At 43.2% G+C, this 17,781-nt stretch overlaps 1 protein-coding gene and 1 long non-coding RNA gene across 9 annotated transcripts in view; one reads left to right on the top strand and one right to left on the bottom strand.

The window, feature by feature from the left end:
* Positions 1 to 8,583: 8,583 nt before the first annotated feature.
* LOC144579027 (uncharacterized) lies at positions 8,584 to 9,306 on the bottom strand. The gene is made up of 2 exons (XR_013525809.1): positions 8,967 to 9,306; positions 8,584 to 8,875 (listed from the first exon to the last, which is right to left on the bottom strand). It is a non-coding gene; the product is annotated as an uncharacterized LOC144579027 (long non-coding RNA).
* Positions 9,307 to 15,926: 6,620 nt separating this feature from the next.
* Positions 15,927 to 17,781, top strand: part of OSBPL1A (oxysterol binding protein like 1A) — a 237,688-nt gene continuing 235,833 nt past the window's right edge. For all 8 annotated transcript variants that reach the window (XM_078347904.1, XM_078347903.1, XM_078347899.1 and 5 more), the window contains exon 1: positions 15,927 to 16,085. The gene's annotated coding sequence lies outside the window, so the exon portion shown is untranslated. The remainder of the gene's footprint in view (positions 16,086 to 17,781) is intronic.

Genomic DNA, 17,781 nt, shown 5'->3' with positions numbered 1-17,781 from the left:
GTCCAACTGTGTGAAATAAATTTTTTTTTTTTTTTTTGAGACGGAGTTTCGCTCTTTTCACCCAGGCTGGAGTGCAATGGCGTGATCTCGGCTCACGGCAACCTCCGCCTCCTGGGTTCAGGCAATTCTCCTGCCTCAGCCTCCCGAGTAGCTGGGATTACAGGCACGCGCCACCATGCTCACCTAATTTTTTTTGTATTTTTAGTAGAGATGGGGATTCACAATGTTGACCAGGATGGTCTCGATACCTTGACCTCGTGATTCACCCGCCTTGGCCTCCCAAAGTGCTGGGATTACAGGCGTAAGCCACCGTGCCTGGCAATAAATTTTTTTTAAAGGAAGAAGAACACTTCAAAACCAAATTCAAAACATTCTTAGGTGTGAAGTAGTGGCTCATGCATGTAATCCCAGAACTTTGGAAGGCTGAGGTGGGAGGATTGCATGAGTCCAGAAGTTCAAGACAGGCACAGGCAATGCAGACTCTGCCTCCACAAAAAATAAATAAATATTAGCAAAGGGTATGGCAAATGCCTGCAGTGCCAGCTACATGGGAGGCTGAGGTGGGAGGATTGCTTGAGCCCAGGAGTTTGGGGCTATAGTGAGCCATGATCACATCACTGCACTCCAACCTGGGCAACAGAGACCCAATCTCTAGTTTTATTATTTATTTATTTACTTACTTACTTACTTATTTTGAGGTAGAGTCATGCTCTGTCACCCAGGCTGAAGTGCAGTGGAGTAATCTCAGCTCACTGCAACCCCTGCCTCCTGGGCTCCAGTGATTCTCATGCCTCAGCCTCCCAAGTAGCTGTGTTTATAGGCATGTGCCACCACACCCAGGCTAATTTTGGTATTTTTAGTGAAGACAGGGTGTCACCGTGTTGTCCAGGCTGGTCTTGAATTGCTGACCTCAGTGATCTGCCCGCCTTGACCTCCCAAAGTGCTGGGATTATAGGCATGGGCCACCATGCCTGGCCAATCTCTAAATTAAAAAAAAAAAAAAAAAACACATTCACCAAACTATCTTGCTTTCATATGTACTCCACCTATCCAACTTACATATTCATTAGATTGGTCATTCAAGAATATTTATCAAGACTTGATCTATGCCATAATTTGGCTATATATTGAAGCTATAAAAATAAAGAAGACATAGTTTCTGACTTTAAGAAGCCCATAGCCTGACAGAGGTAAACATGTAAACAAACAATTGCTGAGAATGTGTTGTGTGCCATGGTGATATGTCAGTTGCATCCTCTCCTTCATACCTCACATTAAATGAGTCATGAGTACCTTATATTCTTCACTGGTAGTGTCCACATTTTTAGGATGTTCCATTCAAATGATAACTATATTCTCTTTCTGCCTCCATCATCCTTTCTCTTCTCTAGTTAATCTCTTAAATGCTATTGTGAGAATAATGTTCCTTAAGCATTCTTTGTCCAGGAATATTGTAATATTTTCCCCACTGAATCAAGTCTCAATTTCTCTGCTTGGCTTTCAAAGACTTTTGGATAGCCCCTAATCTGGGTATTTGATACTCTTCTTCCGTACTCACCATTGTAATGGCCAAGCCCTGTCTCTTGTTATTTCAGCTCATTTGTCACATTAGCCTATTAATGGAGAAACCAAACTATATGAAATATTTTAAATCGTTTTGTTCTGACCCAATATAAGTCACCACGACCAGGGAAAACACAAATCCAAGAAGCCTTGAGTAAGTAGTCTTAAGGCAGTCAGATTACAGTTTAGTTTTATACATTTTAGGGTGGCAGGAGTGATAGACAAAGACATAAATCAGTACATGGAAGGTATCCATTGGTTCATCCAAGGTGGGAGGGATATCTTGAAGGAGGGGCTTTCAGGTTACGTGTGGATTCAGAGATTCTTTATTTGCAACTAGTTAAAGGAGTAAGGTTCTGTCTAAAGCTTAAAGTCAGCAGAAAGGAATGACTGTCTGCAGGTGTGACTTAACACTTGCCTTCTGTGGCCTTAGGTCTTGTTCATAATTTGGTACCTTATTGACATAAAGACTGTTTTGTCATTTTTTTTTTGACAGGGTCTCTCTCTATTGCCCAGGATAAAGTATAGTGGCATGATCATGGCTCACTCTAGCCTTGAACTCCTGGGCCCAGGTGACCCTCCAGCCTCAGCTTCCCATGTAGTTGGGACTAGAGGTGTGCACCATCATGCCCAGCTAATTTTTTTGTATTTTTTATAGAGACAGGTTTTTGCCATGTTTCCCAGTCTGGTCTCAAACTCATGGGCTCAAGGGATCCACCTGCCTCAGCCTCCTGAAGTGCTGGGAGCCACTGTGCCTGGCCTTGTCAGTCTTATGATCTCTATTTTAACACTAATACTGGTCATTTTGCCTAAATTCCAAAAGGCATATAGTATAATGAGGCGTTCTGAACTCCCTTCCCATCATGGCCAGGAATTCAGTTTTTAAGTTTTTTTCTAGAGTCCCCTTGGCCAAGAGGGGGTTCATTCAGTCACTAGGAAAGCTCAGGATTTTATTTTAATTTATAAGACCCTTCCCTTCTTTCTATTCCAGCTGCTCTCCTTAGTTCAGGCCCTATCACCTCACCCCTATACTACTGCAGGCACATCTTAGCTCCTTGTCCTGACTCCGGACTTTTCCCTTCTAATCATCCTGCCTTCAGCTCTCTCATTAAAGCATCCATTGTCCAAAAGCCTCTTCAGCTGCATTCCCAACCTCAGGAAATGGCTCCTCCACATGCTCCTCTGGACCAGACACATGGTGGCCATCCTCTATCTTCCTTGTCCCTCATCCCTCTCATGCAACCATCACCAAGTTCCTTCTGTCCTATCACATAAGTATCTTCTGAATCTGCCTACTGATACTTTGTACCATCCCCATAGTTCCTGCAAAAACTCAAGCCACCTCTGTCTATCGACTGAGCCCCCTGCAACAGCCTCATTGCTGGTATTCTTGCTTCCAACATAACTGTCTTTCAACCCATTCTCCACATCACCCTCCACTTTATCTCTATGATGGAAACTTAGTGACTCTCCTCTTGAAACTGTCTGGGGGTTTTAACTCCTAGGCCCTAAGGATGTATCTCAAACTTTATGACACAGTATAGGGCCCTTTGAGATATGGCTCCTTCTTCTCTCTCCAGTCTCATCTCCTCATCCAGCTGTATCCAGCACCTTAGGTTCTAACCTCACTGAACTACTTCACTCCGGCTAATGAGACACGTGATTGCTTGCTTACTATAGTCCTTCTTGCATATCACTCCCTATACATGGGATGTTCTCTCCTCCCACCTCTCACCTATTTCTATACACATCTTTTTAAACTCAGCTTCCTTGATGGCAGTTACTAAGTCTTCATCCTTTTATCCCCAGCATGCAGTACAGTGCCTAGCACCTGGTGGTCCCTCCATCCAGGGAAGGTAAATACATCGTGATCTTATAGCTAATTAAGTGACAGAGAGCTGGGATTTGATACAATTTTCTGATTCTAAATTTTGTGTACATTCCACTTCCCTGTACTGCCTTCCTGTAAAATATCTTAGACATAAAACATCATAGTCATAAGTTCATTTCATTCATTCCACAATTTATTGATTTCTGAATATGTACCATGCACTATGTTAAATAAAGGGGATACACTGGTGAGGAAGGCATTCCTGCTAAAAGGCCAATCTACTTCTAGATTAAAGATGAAAGGTATAGATAAATCAAGAGGCATTTGCAGACCATGTGATGATCATAGGCATAAGTACAAAGGAATAGGACAGCCTATGGGAAGGGCCCTAACCATATGGAGTCAGGAAGGACTTCGGAGAGAAGTGATTTTTTAAGCTCAGACTGCATGAAATATAAATATCAGGAAGACAAAGAAACTGGGGAAGTGTCCAAAGCACAAAAGAACAACATGGGCAAAGGCTCTAAGCATCAAAGACTGTGTCAATGCCAGGAACTGAACACTGTTCATAATTGCCACAATGTGAAATACCATGGTGACAGTGATGAGAGATGAGTCTGGACATGTGCAGGGCTTTATGATGCTAAGGGGTTTAGACTACATTCCAAAAGATGTAGAGCTGAAGCTGGAGTGCACTGCTGGTGCTCCTGTGGTCCCAGCTACTAGGAGGCTAAGGCTGGAGGATCCCTTGGGCCAAGGACGTAGAGGCTGTAGTGTGCACCATGATTGTATGTGTGAATAGCCCCTGCACTCCAGCCAGGACAACACAGCAAGACACTGCCTCTACAAAAAAAAAAAAAAGAAGACTTGAATTTTCAGCAAGGGAATTAATAGATCGAATTTAAATTTTAGAAACATCTTCTGCCTACAAAGTAAAGAATAGATTGAGGTTTCAGAGATAGGCAGGATGGGGAGGATAGAGAAAGAGAGTGTTTGCCTCCAAGAAAGAGAATATTAAAAAGGAAAGCAAAGGGTTGGGGGGAAGAGGAGAAATTGAGCTTTTTTTGGTTGTTATTAATTGATGTATGAATCAGAGGCTCAGGAGTGACACTGGGACCTGTGTTAGAGACTTAGGAGACAGGAGTATATACAAAGTTATTACAGTCAGGGGAGCTTCTGTGCTCTCGTAAGAAGAGTACGAGGGGCGGTGGAGTTTGAAGATGAACGTTCAACAGTTAACAGAAGAGCCAAGAACTTGGAGCTCGGGAAAACTAACAGAAGAACATTCTCAGAAGGTGAAAGGGACAGGGTTTCACTCTGTCACCCAGGCTGGAATGCAGTGGCATGATCATGGCTCACTGCACCACCTGTGCTAAAATGATCCTCTCATCTCAGCTTTCTGAATAGCTGGGACTACAGGTGTGTGCCACCATGCTCAGCTAATTTTTGTTTATTTTTTGTAGAGATGAGCTCTTACTATGTTGCGCAGGCTGGTCTTGAACTCCCTGGGCTCAAGTGATCCTTCTGCCTTGGCCTCCCAAATTGTTGGGATTACAGGCATGAGCCACTGTGCCTGGCAGCAAGGAAAGTTTCAATGGAGTAGTGGGACTAGAAGTGAGAGTGAAGAGGAAATAGAGAGAGCCAGTGTAGATCACTCTTTCAAGTAGTTAACTCTGAAGGAAGAATGAAAAAAAGGGTACCATCTGGCAGGAGGGTTTTTAAAGATGGTAGACATTAGAGAACATTTACATAGCAGGTACATTTTGAGAGCACTTGAAGATCTAGGAGAGAGAGAGTTGAGAGAGTGAAGTTGCTGAGGAGGTAAAGGGAGGAATTATGAACATCTGTGGAAGCTCTAGTCTTAGGAAGGATACCTCTTCCATTTTAACAGAAAAGAGAAAGGAAAAAATTATATAGGTGCTGGAAGATTTGTTGATTTGGTGGTAAGAAGTTTGGAGAAGTTTCTAATGGCTTTCGTTTTCTTGTTAAAGTAGGAGGTGAAGTCACCTGTTGAGACTGTGGAAGGGAGCTATGGGAAAGGGATTTGAGGAGAGTGAAGAAAGTTATCTGAAGGACGGGAAATAAAGTACAGCTCTAATTCCTTTTCTTCTCACTTGATTCGTCTTTCTTCTTAAACCATCTCCTGCAAGATATAAATTTGTGATCATCTGTGTGGAGGTGACATGGCTTCATGACTCACATATCAATTCATGGCTTCATGTCATCTACACACAGATGATCACAAATTTATATATCTAGTCCAGAATTTACATCCGAACTCCTCACCTGTCATCCATGCTTGGGTATCTCAAAGGCTCCTTCAACTACATGTCCCTGTAGCTTTGGCTCTGAACTGACTGGGAAAGGATGAAGGATAGAAGGTTGTTGGGCCTTTCTGAGAATCCAGTCAGAGTTTTGTTTCATGCATTTGCAGTGTGGTCTCTCATGTGCAGGGCCCTCCTCTACCTTTTGTGTCCATGCTCCTCTACCTTGGTCAGTTTTGCTCATACTATTTAATTTGCATAACATATTCTCTAACCATTTACATATTTTCAAATTCTAGCTATCTTAAGCATTTAACTTTTGTTTTAGTCTGTTTTCTGCTTCTATGACAGAATATCATAGACTGGGTAATGTATAGAATAGAAACGTATTTGGCTCACAGTTCTGGAGGCTGGGAAGTCCAAGAACATAGCACTGCATCTGGTTAGGGTCGTGTCATCCAATGGTGGAAGGGCCCCACATGGAGAGGAGGTACAAGCATGAGGTAGAGCAGGGTTGGAGGCTGAACTTGATCCTTTTATCAGGAACCCACTCCCATAATAACTAACTCACTTCCCAAATAACAGCATTAATTCATTCATGAGGGTGGAAATATCATGACCTAATCACCTCTTAAAGGTCCCACCTCTTAATACTGTCAGTGGCAACTGGGTTTTTAATACATGAACCTTTGGGGACATATTCACACTTTTGCAACTTTAAAACCCATCTTTTCTGTAAAGCGTTCACTTATCATCACCTACTGAAAACAAAACAAAACAAAAAAATTTTCTTTCTCTTATTTCTCCTCTATCTGTCCTTTTCTCATGATTATTATTTTTTTTAATTTATTCATATACCTGCTGATTTACAAGTCTTATTTTATCTTATCTGTATTACTAGATTAAGTCCTTGAAGAAAAGAACTGTTATAGGATTTATTATCTCTCACTAAGCCTAAAACAGTGTCTTGCATGTATATCTACTCACAAAATCATCTCATTTACTAAGTTAATATGTATATATTTACTGATTTATGAATAAATGACTTAATCAATGATGAATGACAAATTCTCTGTTCTGGTAAGTCTTTTCCTTTTTTTTTTTAAGATGGGATCTCAGTCTGCCGCCCAGGCTGGAGTGCAGTGGCATAATCACAGCTCACTGCAGCCTTGTCTTCCCCAGGCTCAGGGGATCCTCCCACTTCAGATTTGTATTTTTAGTAGAGATGAGGTTTCTCCATGTTGTCCAGGCTGTCTGGTAAGTCTTTACATGTCATTATCCCAATCTTCTTTCCATTGGTAATGCTATACAATATCATGGATATTTGTGGATGATTCAAAAATCTGTTTCTAAATAGCCCTGAGCTCTTGCTCAAAGGATACTCTCATACTTTGTTTCTGGCTGCATCTCTCCAATGTACTGTGTTGAGGGTACTTATTTCCTTTTCCTGGTGTTTCCTATCCAAAGCTGAGCCTAAGTGTAAATACCACCACTTCTAAATGTCTTCTCTATTCTAGTCCTCCTAAATCCTTTGGAATTTATTTTATTTACCATTTTTGGCTATATGGCTTATTGTTTTTTGTGAGTTTTCAATTGTATACTTTGCCTTCCAAATTAGATCATAAACTTCATGACATGAGGCCAGGAATTTGTATATAAATTTATAACTTCTTTGCTGCATTCCCTGCACTCTTTCTCCCATCTAACTCCTCCACCTCCTTCCTCTAGGTCTCTATTAAGTGAGGAAAATTATCTACCACCAGACAGCAATGGAGAGGTCAGAGTTGATATGTACACAAAAAAGACCATAGGTTTAAAAAAGTTGATATTAAAATAAGACTTATTAAGACTTCCTTACCCTCTTTGGTTTCATAGAAACAGTTGTGATTTATTTAATTCTCTGTTAGTCTATCTGTGTTAGTCTAACTGTGTTAAACTACCATGAGCAGCTGGAGCATGAAGATGGGTTGAAACACGGGGAAATATAATCCTGGAAAAGAAATATCAAGGTAGCTCATGACCATCATCTTTAAACTTTTTTTTTTTCTTTCAGATAGCCTCTAACTGTTGCTGGGGTGCAGTGGCACGATCATGGCTCACTGTAGCCTCGACCTCCTGGGCTCCAGTGATCCTCCGGTCTCAGCCTCATGAGTTGTACAGACTGCAGGTGTGTAAGCCACCATGCCCAGCTTTTTTTTCTTTTTCTTTTTTGTATTTTTTGTAGAGATGAGGTTTCATCATGTTGCCCAGGTGGGTCTTGAACTTTTGGGCTCAAACTATCTGCTTGCCTGAACTTCACAAAGTTCTGGAATTATAGGTGCGAACCACCATGCCCGGCCCCGCATTCTCAATGTTGGAAAAAAAAGTGGTTGGGCGGCACTGTGAAGTAGTGACCTGTCAGCCAGTCTGGAAAGTTCCAGCCACACACCAGAGGGGAGGGGACCTCTTCCTATTGTGGTTGAGGTGGTTAAGAACAGTCTGCTTTAGCTTCGAGATTCAACTAGATGATTTCTGACAACTCTGACAAATCTAACCTCCAGGAATTGGTGATTTGCTCCATACTTCCAATTTAGGTGCAAAGACTGCCAGCCCATGAGATTTCCTCCCTTGATCGTTGCGACTTGGTGAATGAAGTAAAATCACCTTCTATTGTAACTCATTGAGAATGGGGCCTTTGACCTGTATTCAGTGCTGACAGGTGACTGAGATATAGGGGTTAGCAGGGATCTGTAAAAGAGATGCAGTTTAGAAGACTCAGAAGAGCAAAGAACAGCGTGAGACCCTGAAGAGATGGCTACTGGAAGGAAAGGAGGTATCAACAAGGTTGTTGGTTACAGATTAAAATGGGAGAAATAAGAACAGGAAAGGAGGTAGTAATGGTGTATCCGGCTCTTTCTGGACTCAAGGAATAGAAAAACACTCAGGTCACAGCAGATAAACAGTAAGAATTTATTGCAACAATTCAGAGGCATAGAAGCAGAGACATCACACCGCTGCGGAAGATGGAACTGCAGCCAGCCATTCTGGACCTCTCAGCAGGGGGCGCCATCCTTTGCTCCCGACCCTAATGTGTCCACACTCTGGGGTGTCAGTCATTCTCTCTCTGATCTTGCTTCTGCCGCTCTTGGTCATCTTTTCTCCCTTCTACTTCAGGTTATCTCGTGGCTTCTGCTTTCTCTCTGCTCTTACTCTCCTCTGTGAGCCTTTTTGGATCTACCTTGATGAGGACAGTCCTTTGAGTGCATCATGGTCAAACCGACCGCAGAGAGAAATCTAGATAGTTCAGTGCTACTCAGTATAGAGATTACCTGTTGGGCAGAGCACATCTACCAGGCCTTTGGTAAGCCTAATAGAAAGGTGCCATTTCAGTAGGCCTTGCTCCCCTGCTCTTGCTCCTTCAGCTGAGTGAAGAATTGTAGGCTGCATAATGAAGTCCTCAAAAAGGGGCAATGGGCAGGGCAGACTTTTCAAGGCTTCCTAGAAGGGGTCATGTAACTGTCAGGCACACTGCTTGAGCAGACAATTATGAATAGAAAAGCAGGATATATATACACACACACACACACACATATACATATATGTATGGGAGGGGGCAGGGTCCTTTTCTGTCTCCCAAACATATATATATATATGGAGAGAGAGAGAGAGAGAGAGAGAGAGAGAGAGAGAGGGTCCTTCTCTGTCTCCCAAATATATATATATATTTGGTGCAATCTCAGCTCACTGCAGCCTCCACCTGCCAAATTCAAGTGATCTTCCCACCTCAGCCTCCTGAGTAGCTGGGACTACAGGCCATGCCGCCACCACGCCTGGCTAATTTTTGTTTTGTAGAGACAGGGTTTCTCCATGTTGACCAGGCTAAACAGGGTATATTCATGATGAATAAAGAAAGACAGCCCAGGTGAGGTGGCCCATGCCTGTAATCCCAGTACTTTGGGAGGCCAAGGTGGGCAGATTGCTCAAACCAGAGTTTGAGACCATCCTGGGCAATATAGTGTGACTCTGTCTCTATAAAAAATAACAAAAATTAGCTAGGCATGGTGGCTCGTGCCAATAGTCCCAACTACTTGGGAGGCTGAGGTGGGAAAATCGCTTGAGACTGGGAGGTCGAGGCTGCAGTGAGCCATGATCATGCCACTGAACTCCAGCCTAGCCGACAGAGCAAGACCCCTGTCTCGAAAAAAATTTTTAAAAGCAACCTAAGGGCTAAAGGTTGAGTTGAACATGTTGCCCAAGGACCACATACCTTATGGGAAAAGCTATGAAAGGCTTTCTCTCAACTTTCCTTCTTCTGAAAAAAGACAAAAGGATAGGAAAATGAAAATAATCGGGACATATTCTTTCCCAGTGTTGGCACCGAGGAAGAACTATACACTAGCTCTGACTACCCATATCCCCGGGAGTTCCCTAATCTGGTCTTTGCCAATCCAGATTTCCAGCTGTTTCTTTGATGCCTGCATGATGTATTCCTCATTTGTTTAAGTTAGCCAGCATCAGTGCTTGCTGCTTACAACCAAGAAACTCTACAACATAAGGGTCTCTTCCAAACTTTTTGTGTGGAGAACCAGCAAAATCAATCACTGCTGGAAGGCAGTTGCTTAGACATCTGTGTGTCACACCTGCAGGAAAAGAGAGATGGTACAAAATTCAGTCTAGATAAAAACAATTTAATATCTGAAAATATACCAATTCATTTCTGTTATTAAATGAACTGAGTGTAATGGCACAAATGACAAACAACAAATTTAGACCACTTTTAAGAGAGAAAAACTCCCAACGACCTCATAGTTTTAATGGTCTGGAGTTAATAATAACTACAAAGTCCTTCATATGAAGGTATAAGGGAGTGATTCATTTCCCCCAACTCAACAATTTATCTGCATTCGCCTGATGACATCTGACCTACTTTTCAGTATTCCAGACAGTAATTACCCAACGCCCTCCCCAAAGTCTCAGTCCATAAAATCCTCCTTTTAATAAGACTTAAGCCTTTAGCATGTTCCTGCAACACTTCAAAGTCACATTGGCACCAGGGGAGTGTTTTTAAAACATGCAATGCACTAAGTGCATTCTGGGATGTCTCAGGCTTAAGACAAAACTGCAAGGACGCAGACATTAGGTGCTATAAACTGAGAGGATCCCATTCTGAAGGGAGGCATTGGAATGTGGGGAGGGGGGTGGCAGTAAAGAGATTTGGGCTCCTAAGTTTACTGAAACAAAAGAGTATAAGGTGAATCCAGTCTGAAACAGGCAATGAGCAATTCTGATGAAGCCCATCCTAGTCTAAAGTTACCCGATTCACTTCAATGCGGGTCAGGCAGGCCTGGGAATGGCAGGGCCAGGGGTTAGTTACTCCCAAATCTATTTCCCAACCAGTCAGAGCTTCCATTGCAATTCCTACTGACATATGTAGGGATTATATTAATAGTTACTTTAACATGCCACATCTGCAAAATTAAAATACCTATTCCTCTAAAGCTCAGAGAGGAATATGAAGGAAAATATTTATTAACTAGTTCCAGAGGTTCTATTTCTGCCAAATGTTTTTCAGAATAGAGTATGATATGATTGGGGACAATCTAGTGATAGTTTTGTTATTCTAGAACTTCACTGTCCAATATGGTAACTACTATATACATGTGGCTATTTAAATTCAATTTAAATTAAATAAAAATTGAAATTGGGCCAGGTGTGGTGGCTCACACCTGTAATCCCAGCATTTTGAGAGATGAGGCGGGTGGATCACAAGGTCAGGAGTTCAAGACCGGTCTGGCCAACATAGTAAAATGCCGTTTCTAATAAAAATACAAAAAATTGGTCATGAAGTCCTTGCCTACTTCTATGTCCTGAATGGTTTTGCCTAGATTTTCTTTTAGGGTTTTTATGGTGCCAGGTCTTATGTTTAAGTCTTTAATCCATCTGGAGTTAATTTTAGTGTAAGGTGTCAGGAAGGGGTCCAGTTTCTGCTTTCTGCACATGACTAGCCAGTTTTCCCAACACCATTTATTAAACAGGGAATCCTTCCCCCATTGCTTGTTTTTGTCAGGATTATCAAAGATTGTATGATTGTATGATTATCAAAGATTGTATGGCCTCCGATGCCTCTGTTCTGTTCCATTGGTCTATATCTCTGTTTTGGTACCAGTACCATGCTGTTTTGATTACTGTAGCCTTGTAGTATAGTTTGAAGTCTGGTAGTGTGAGGCCTCCTGCTGTGTTCTTTTTGCTTAGAATTGACTTGGCTATGCAGGCTCTCTTTTGGTTCCATATGAAGTTCCGGTGGTTTTTTCCAGGTCTGTGAAGAAAGTCAATGGTAGCTTGATGGGGATAGTGTTGAGTCTGTAAATTACTTTGGGCAGTATGGCCATTTTCATGATATTGATTCTTCCTAACCATGAACATGGAATGTTTCTCCATCTGTTTGTGTCCTCTCTTACTTCGTTGAGCAGTGGTTTGTAGTTCTCCTTGAAGAGGTCCTTTGCGTTCCTTGTGAGTTGTATTCCAAGGTATTTTATTCTCTTTGTAGCAATTGGGAATGGCAGTTGGTTCTTGATTTGGCTCTCTCTAAGTCTGTTATTGGTGTATAGGAATGCTTGTGATTTTTGCACATTGATTTTATATCCTGAGACTTTGCTGAAGTTGCTTATCAGCTTCAGGAGTTTTTGGGCTGAGACGATGGGGTCTTCTAGCTATACTATCATGTCGTCTGCAAATAGAGACAATTTGGCTTCCTCCTTTCCGATTTGAATACCCTTTATTTCTTTTTCTTGCCTGATTGCTCTGGCTAGAACTTCCAGTACTATATTGAATAGGAGTGGTGAGAGAGGGCATCCTTGTCTAGTGCCAGATTTCAAAGGGAATGCTTCCAGTTTTTGCCCATTCAGTATGATATTGGCTGTTGGTTTGTCGTAAATAGCTTTTATTATTTTGAGATACATTCCATCAATACCGCGAGGCCAACAAACATATGAAAAAATGCTCATCATCACTGGTCATCAGAGAAATGCAAATCAAAACTACATTGAGATACCATCTCACACCAGTTAGAATGGCGATCATTAAAAAAATCTGGAGACAACAGATGCTGGAGAGGATGTGGAGAAATAGAAACACTTTTACAATGCTGGTAAGAGTGTAAATTAGTCCAACCATTGTGGAAGACAGTGTGGCGATTCCTCAAAGACCTAGAAATAGATATTCCATTTGACCCAGCAATCCCATTACTGGGTATATATCCAAAGGACTATAAATCATTCTACTATAAGGACACATGCACACGAATGTTCATTGCAGCACTGTTTACAATAGCAAAGACCTGGAACCAACCCAAATGCCCATCAGTGATAGACTGGACTGGGAAAATGTGGCACATATACACCATGGAATATTATGCAGCAATCAAAAACGATGAGTTCGTGTCCTTTTTAGGGACATGAATGAATCTGGAGAACATCATTCTCAGCAAACTGACACAAGAACAGAAAATGAAATACCACATATTCTCACTCATAGGTGGGTGATGAAAAATGAGAACACATGGACACAGGGAGGGGAGCACTACACCCTGGGGTCTATTGGGGGGAATGGAAAGGGACAGCGGGGCGGGGAGCTGGGGAGGGATAGCATGGGGAGAAATGCCAAATGTGGGTGAAGGGGAGGAAGACAGCAAATCACACTGCCACGTGTGTACCTATGCAACTATCTTGCATGTTCTGCACATGTACCCCAAAACCTAAAATGTAATAAAAAAAATAAAACCACTTTGCACAGTTAAAAAAAAATACAAAAAATTAGCTGGGCGTGGTGGCACATGCCTGTAATCCCAGCTACTTGGGAGGCTGAGGCAGGAGAATTGCTTGAACCCAGGAGACAGAGGATGCCACTGCACTCCATCCTGGGCAACAGTGCAAGACTCTGTCCTAAACAAAGAAACAAAATTGAAATCATCAGTTACATTGGCCACATTTCACGTGCTCAATAGCCACATGTGGCTAGTGGCTACTGTACTGAACAAGGTAGAATTATAGAACATTTCCATCATCACAGGAAGTTCCACCGGACAGCAATGTTCTAGAATAATGAATTCTGTTATGCCATCATGGTGTTTTTACCTATACTAGCTGTCAATAATATAAATGCCAATGAAATTTCTTTTCTGCATATTTTATGGAAATATCAAGTAAAGTCCTATAAAAATATAGTACAAATATTAATGATATCAAGATTGGAATTTCTCTTAATTATAGTGATTAATATTTCATCCTCCTATTTACTGCAATCTATTTTTCCCTTACAAACTGAAGAAGGGAGTTGCAAAGTGCAAGTTGTGAATTTAAGTAATGAAATCATCACAGAGAGAATAAAGGCCTTCATGGAATCGTGGAAAATTATTTCAGTAGCCAATTAGTATTGCCATTATTTCAGTAGTCAATGTTACAGTCATTATTTCAGTAGTTTTATTTTGGCTATGAAGATGGCTCAAGGCTGGGCGTGGTGGCTCATACCTGTAATCCCAGCACCTTCGGAGGCCAAAGCAGGTGGATAACCTGAGGTCAGGAGTTTGAGACCAGAATGACCAACATGGTAAAACCCTGCCTCTATTCAAAATACAAAAATTAGCCTGGCATGGTGGCATGCGCCTGTAGTCCCAGCTGCTTGGGAGGCTGAGGCAGGAGAATTGCTTTAACCTGGGAGGCAGAGGTTGCAGTGGGCCAAGATTGCACCACTGCACAAGAGCAAAACTCTGTCTCAAGAAAAAAATAAGATGGTTTAATATCCTTAGACAATAAGCCCTGAGGTTTCTTCTTTTCAAGACAAATACGACTGCTTTAGCTACCACATATTTTCCAGTTGAAGTATTGTGCTAATCATGTGCCTGCTTTGTTAATAAAAGATGATGCCAGCCTGAGATACACCAACAGGATTGCTTGTGGCCTCCAAAAACATTTCAAAAGATCTGCCATATGTTGTTTCACACATATTACAATGACCAAATGACCTATGATAGGTTCTCAATACATGTTTCTAGACTAGATGGAAAAACTATAGTCCTTTTAAAAATCATACCTATTTATTACTTTTTCATTGCAAAAGAACATGTTCATTAAATACATTTGGAAAATTCAGGAAAGTAGAAATCAGATTTCGTATGCTTGTAATTTCCTGTCTTTTTAGTCATGCAGAAATGCTTTTAAAAAGCAAAGTTGTGGCCAGCGAGGGGTAGCTCACACCTGTAATCCCAACATTTTGGGAGGCGGAGGCAGGAGGTCCGCCTGAGCCCAGCAGTTGAAGACCAGCCTGGGCAACATAGGGAGAGCCTGTCTCTACTAAAAATACAAAAATTATCTGGGTGTAGTGGGGCGCGCCTGTAATCCCAGTCCCTGGATTACTTGCCGGGCGTCCAGCTGAGGACGGAGGATCGTTTGAACCCAGGAAGTTGATGCTGCAGTGAGCCGAGATCGCGCCACTACATTCCAGCCCGGGAGACAGAGTGAGACCCTGTCTCAAAAAAAGAAAAACGAAAAACAAACAAACAACAACAAAAAAAAAAAAACGGTGTAATTCACGTTATAGACTCTGTGCTAACTTCTCTAGCTAGACGCCTTGTGCATGGAATTTGAAGAGGGGAGCTCCTTAAGATTATTTGATGAGGGGAGGAGGTGAGGAAATTTTGTAAATCTTTGTCTCACGCATATCTATTTTATAATGGTTACATCTGCATGGCATTTTAAGGGCTTCCTTTGACATGTGAAAGGAAAAGAAGGTGTTTTTTGTAAATTGTCTAATTTACACTGCCAATTAATTTCCCATGGGTGGAGTTGCGGCCAAAGCAAAAAAAAAATCTGAGCAGCTGGGTGATGTATTGCTTAATGACAAACTTCCAGAGTATTAACCCAGGACTTATGTTTGCTTGGAGACGGGGGTCTTCCACTGGCTCACACGGGCGACTTCTGGTAGTGCCGGGGTAGGGCCCGCCCCTTCTTCTCCCGGGGTGTAGTGGGAGGAGCGCGAAGGCTTTGCGCCTCCCTAGTAGTTGGCAAAACCTGGAACTGGCGCGGGTGGCCAAGGCGGGACAGGAGCAGGCCGGGGGCGTGGGCAGGCCGGGCAGGGGCGGGGAGTGGGCGGGGAGTGGGCGGGGTATGGGCGTGGCCCTGCTGCTGTCACGTGTCGGGCGGATGCCCTCACGTCCGGAGGGTGCGCGTTCCAGGGGCGAGGGGGGGCGCTGCGGGGAGGGGCGGCGCTACCTCGCGCTCCGCCCGGGTCCCGGCGTCGGGACCTGGGAGACAGACGTTACAGGCTCGAGCGTCCTCGGGGAGTGCCAGCGAGAGTCGGTGACAAGCGCTTCCTCGACGTGGGGCGGGCGGACAGGAAGCCCTGAGGTCGTGGTCCCCGCCTCGGGAGTTCTGGGAGCCCGGGTGACCTCGTAGGTCAGTTTCTCGCTGCTGTCCCCGCCTGGCGTTCGAGGCCGGTTCCCGCGCTGATGGGTTCCCGCGCTGATGGGTTCCCGCGCTGATGGGTTCCCGCGCTGATGGGTTCCCGCTGGGCTGCGCTCGGGAGGTCTGTCCGCGCCCGTTTGGGGTGGGCGCTCGCGTCCCGTGCGTCTCCGAGGATGGGTCGTGGCGAGGCGACGCAGAGCTGCAGCGGAGCTCGGCCTCCCGGCGGCCGGGGGCTGCTCCGGCGCTGCAGAAAGTTAGGCATTAAAAGTAACAAGATGTTGGCATTTGTTGCACTTCCACTCGGGTGCCACAACCATGCTGGTGCTGCATGCATCGCCCACCAGATCTTCAGCTGCATGCCTTCTCTGTACTTTCGTGTGTCCATCGTGACTTAATTTCCTCTGAGCAGGAGGATTGATGCACAATAGAAGTCACGCGTTGTTCATGTGACCGTTTCTCAATGTACCGCGTGGTCAGTTCGACAAGCATGAACGAATATCCAAGGGAGATTCCGAAACTGAATGAGAGCGCAGCTGCACAATAGACTTTAACAATTCACTTTCCCCACTGCCCTAATGATTGGCAGGAGGCATTGAATAGGGTTATCCCGATTTAGTTAATATTAGTTTTCAGTTCAAGTTGTCGTTTTAAGGGAAACAGTATTGTGAAATGGAATTGTGGGCAGTGTGATATTGTTAAATAAGGCTGCTTGAATGTTGCAAATGTGGCTATTAGGTGTCTGTGAATAGTTAATAGTACAATTAAATCCGCTTTACAATCAGTGATGTGTCTTCTCTGAAAACTTCAGTCTTTGCCCTATAGTAGGTCATTCTGGATTTGGAGTTTGGAACCTCCTCACGTCTTTACTCAGCATAATTTGTTTTGAGGAGTAGCACTATTTGCAGTCTAACCCTGAAAAATGAATTTTTTGCAGCGATGTGATAGGTATAAATTCTGACACCCCCCTCTCCCGAGCTGCAATTGTGAAAATTTGTTAATTACAGCATAGTTACAAAATCCACCTTTTAATTCCCTAATTCTAAACCACTAGATGGGCTTTGTCTACAATTTATAGGGGGAAAGAGGAGAAAACTGACAGTAACATTCCTTTCTTAAAATTTATCTATTATCTTTTTCATTTCTCCCAAGCAGTGTAACTCTCCTTCAGCAATGAGCAACAGATAGTCAAAATAGGAGTTAACTGCCAAAGATTGAGTAGATTAATCTGAAACATTTGTTATCTCAGTGTAGTATTTTGTGAAGGTTGTTTATCAAAATGACATTTGCTAAATATCTCATTGCGAATCAGGAGAAACTTATGGCGGGTGGCTGGCTAATTCCTCCCTTTGGAGGCTGCTCATTTTTGCATGTATTGTTCTAGCCAACTTGTGATTCAGAGCAATAGGCATTATTTCTATGAAAGTATTCACGGCCAGGTGCAGTGGCTCACGCCTGTAATCCCAGCACTTTGGGAGGCCGAGGTGGACGGATCACCTGAGGTCAGGAGTTTGAGACAAGCCTGGCCAACATGGTGAAACCCCATCTCTTCTAAAATTACAAAAATTAGTCGGACGTGTTGGTGGGCGCCAATAATCCCAGCTACTCAGGAGGCTGAGGCAGGAGAAGCGTTTGAATCCAGGAGGCAGAGGTTGCAGTGAGTGGAGATTGTGCCGTTGCACTCAAGCCT

Source organism: Callithrix jacchus, chromosome 13 (genome assembly GCF_049354715.1).
Source record: "Callithrix jacchus isolate 240 chromosome 13, calJac240_pri, whole genome shotgun sequence".
In the NCBI taxonomy this organism is placed as follows: domain Eukaryota; kingdom Metazoa; phylum Chordata; class Mammalia; order Primates; family Cebidae; genus Callithrix; species Callithrix jacchus.
Note: the sequence above shows the minus strand (reverse complement) of the source record. Positions and strands in the feature narration are given on the sequence as shown.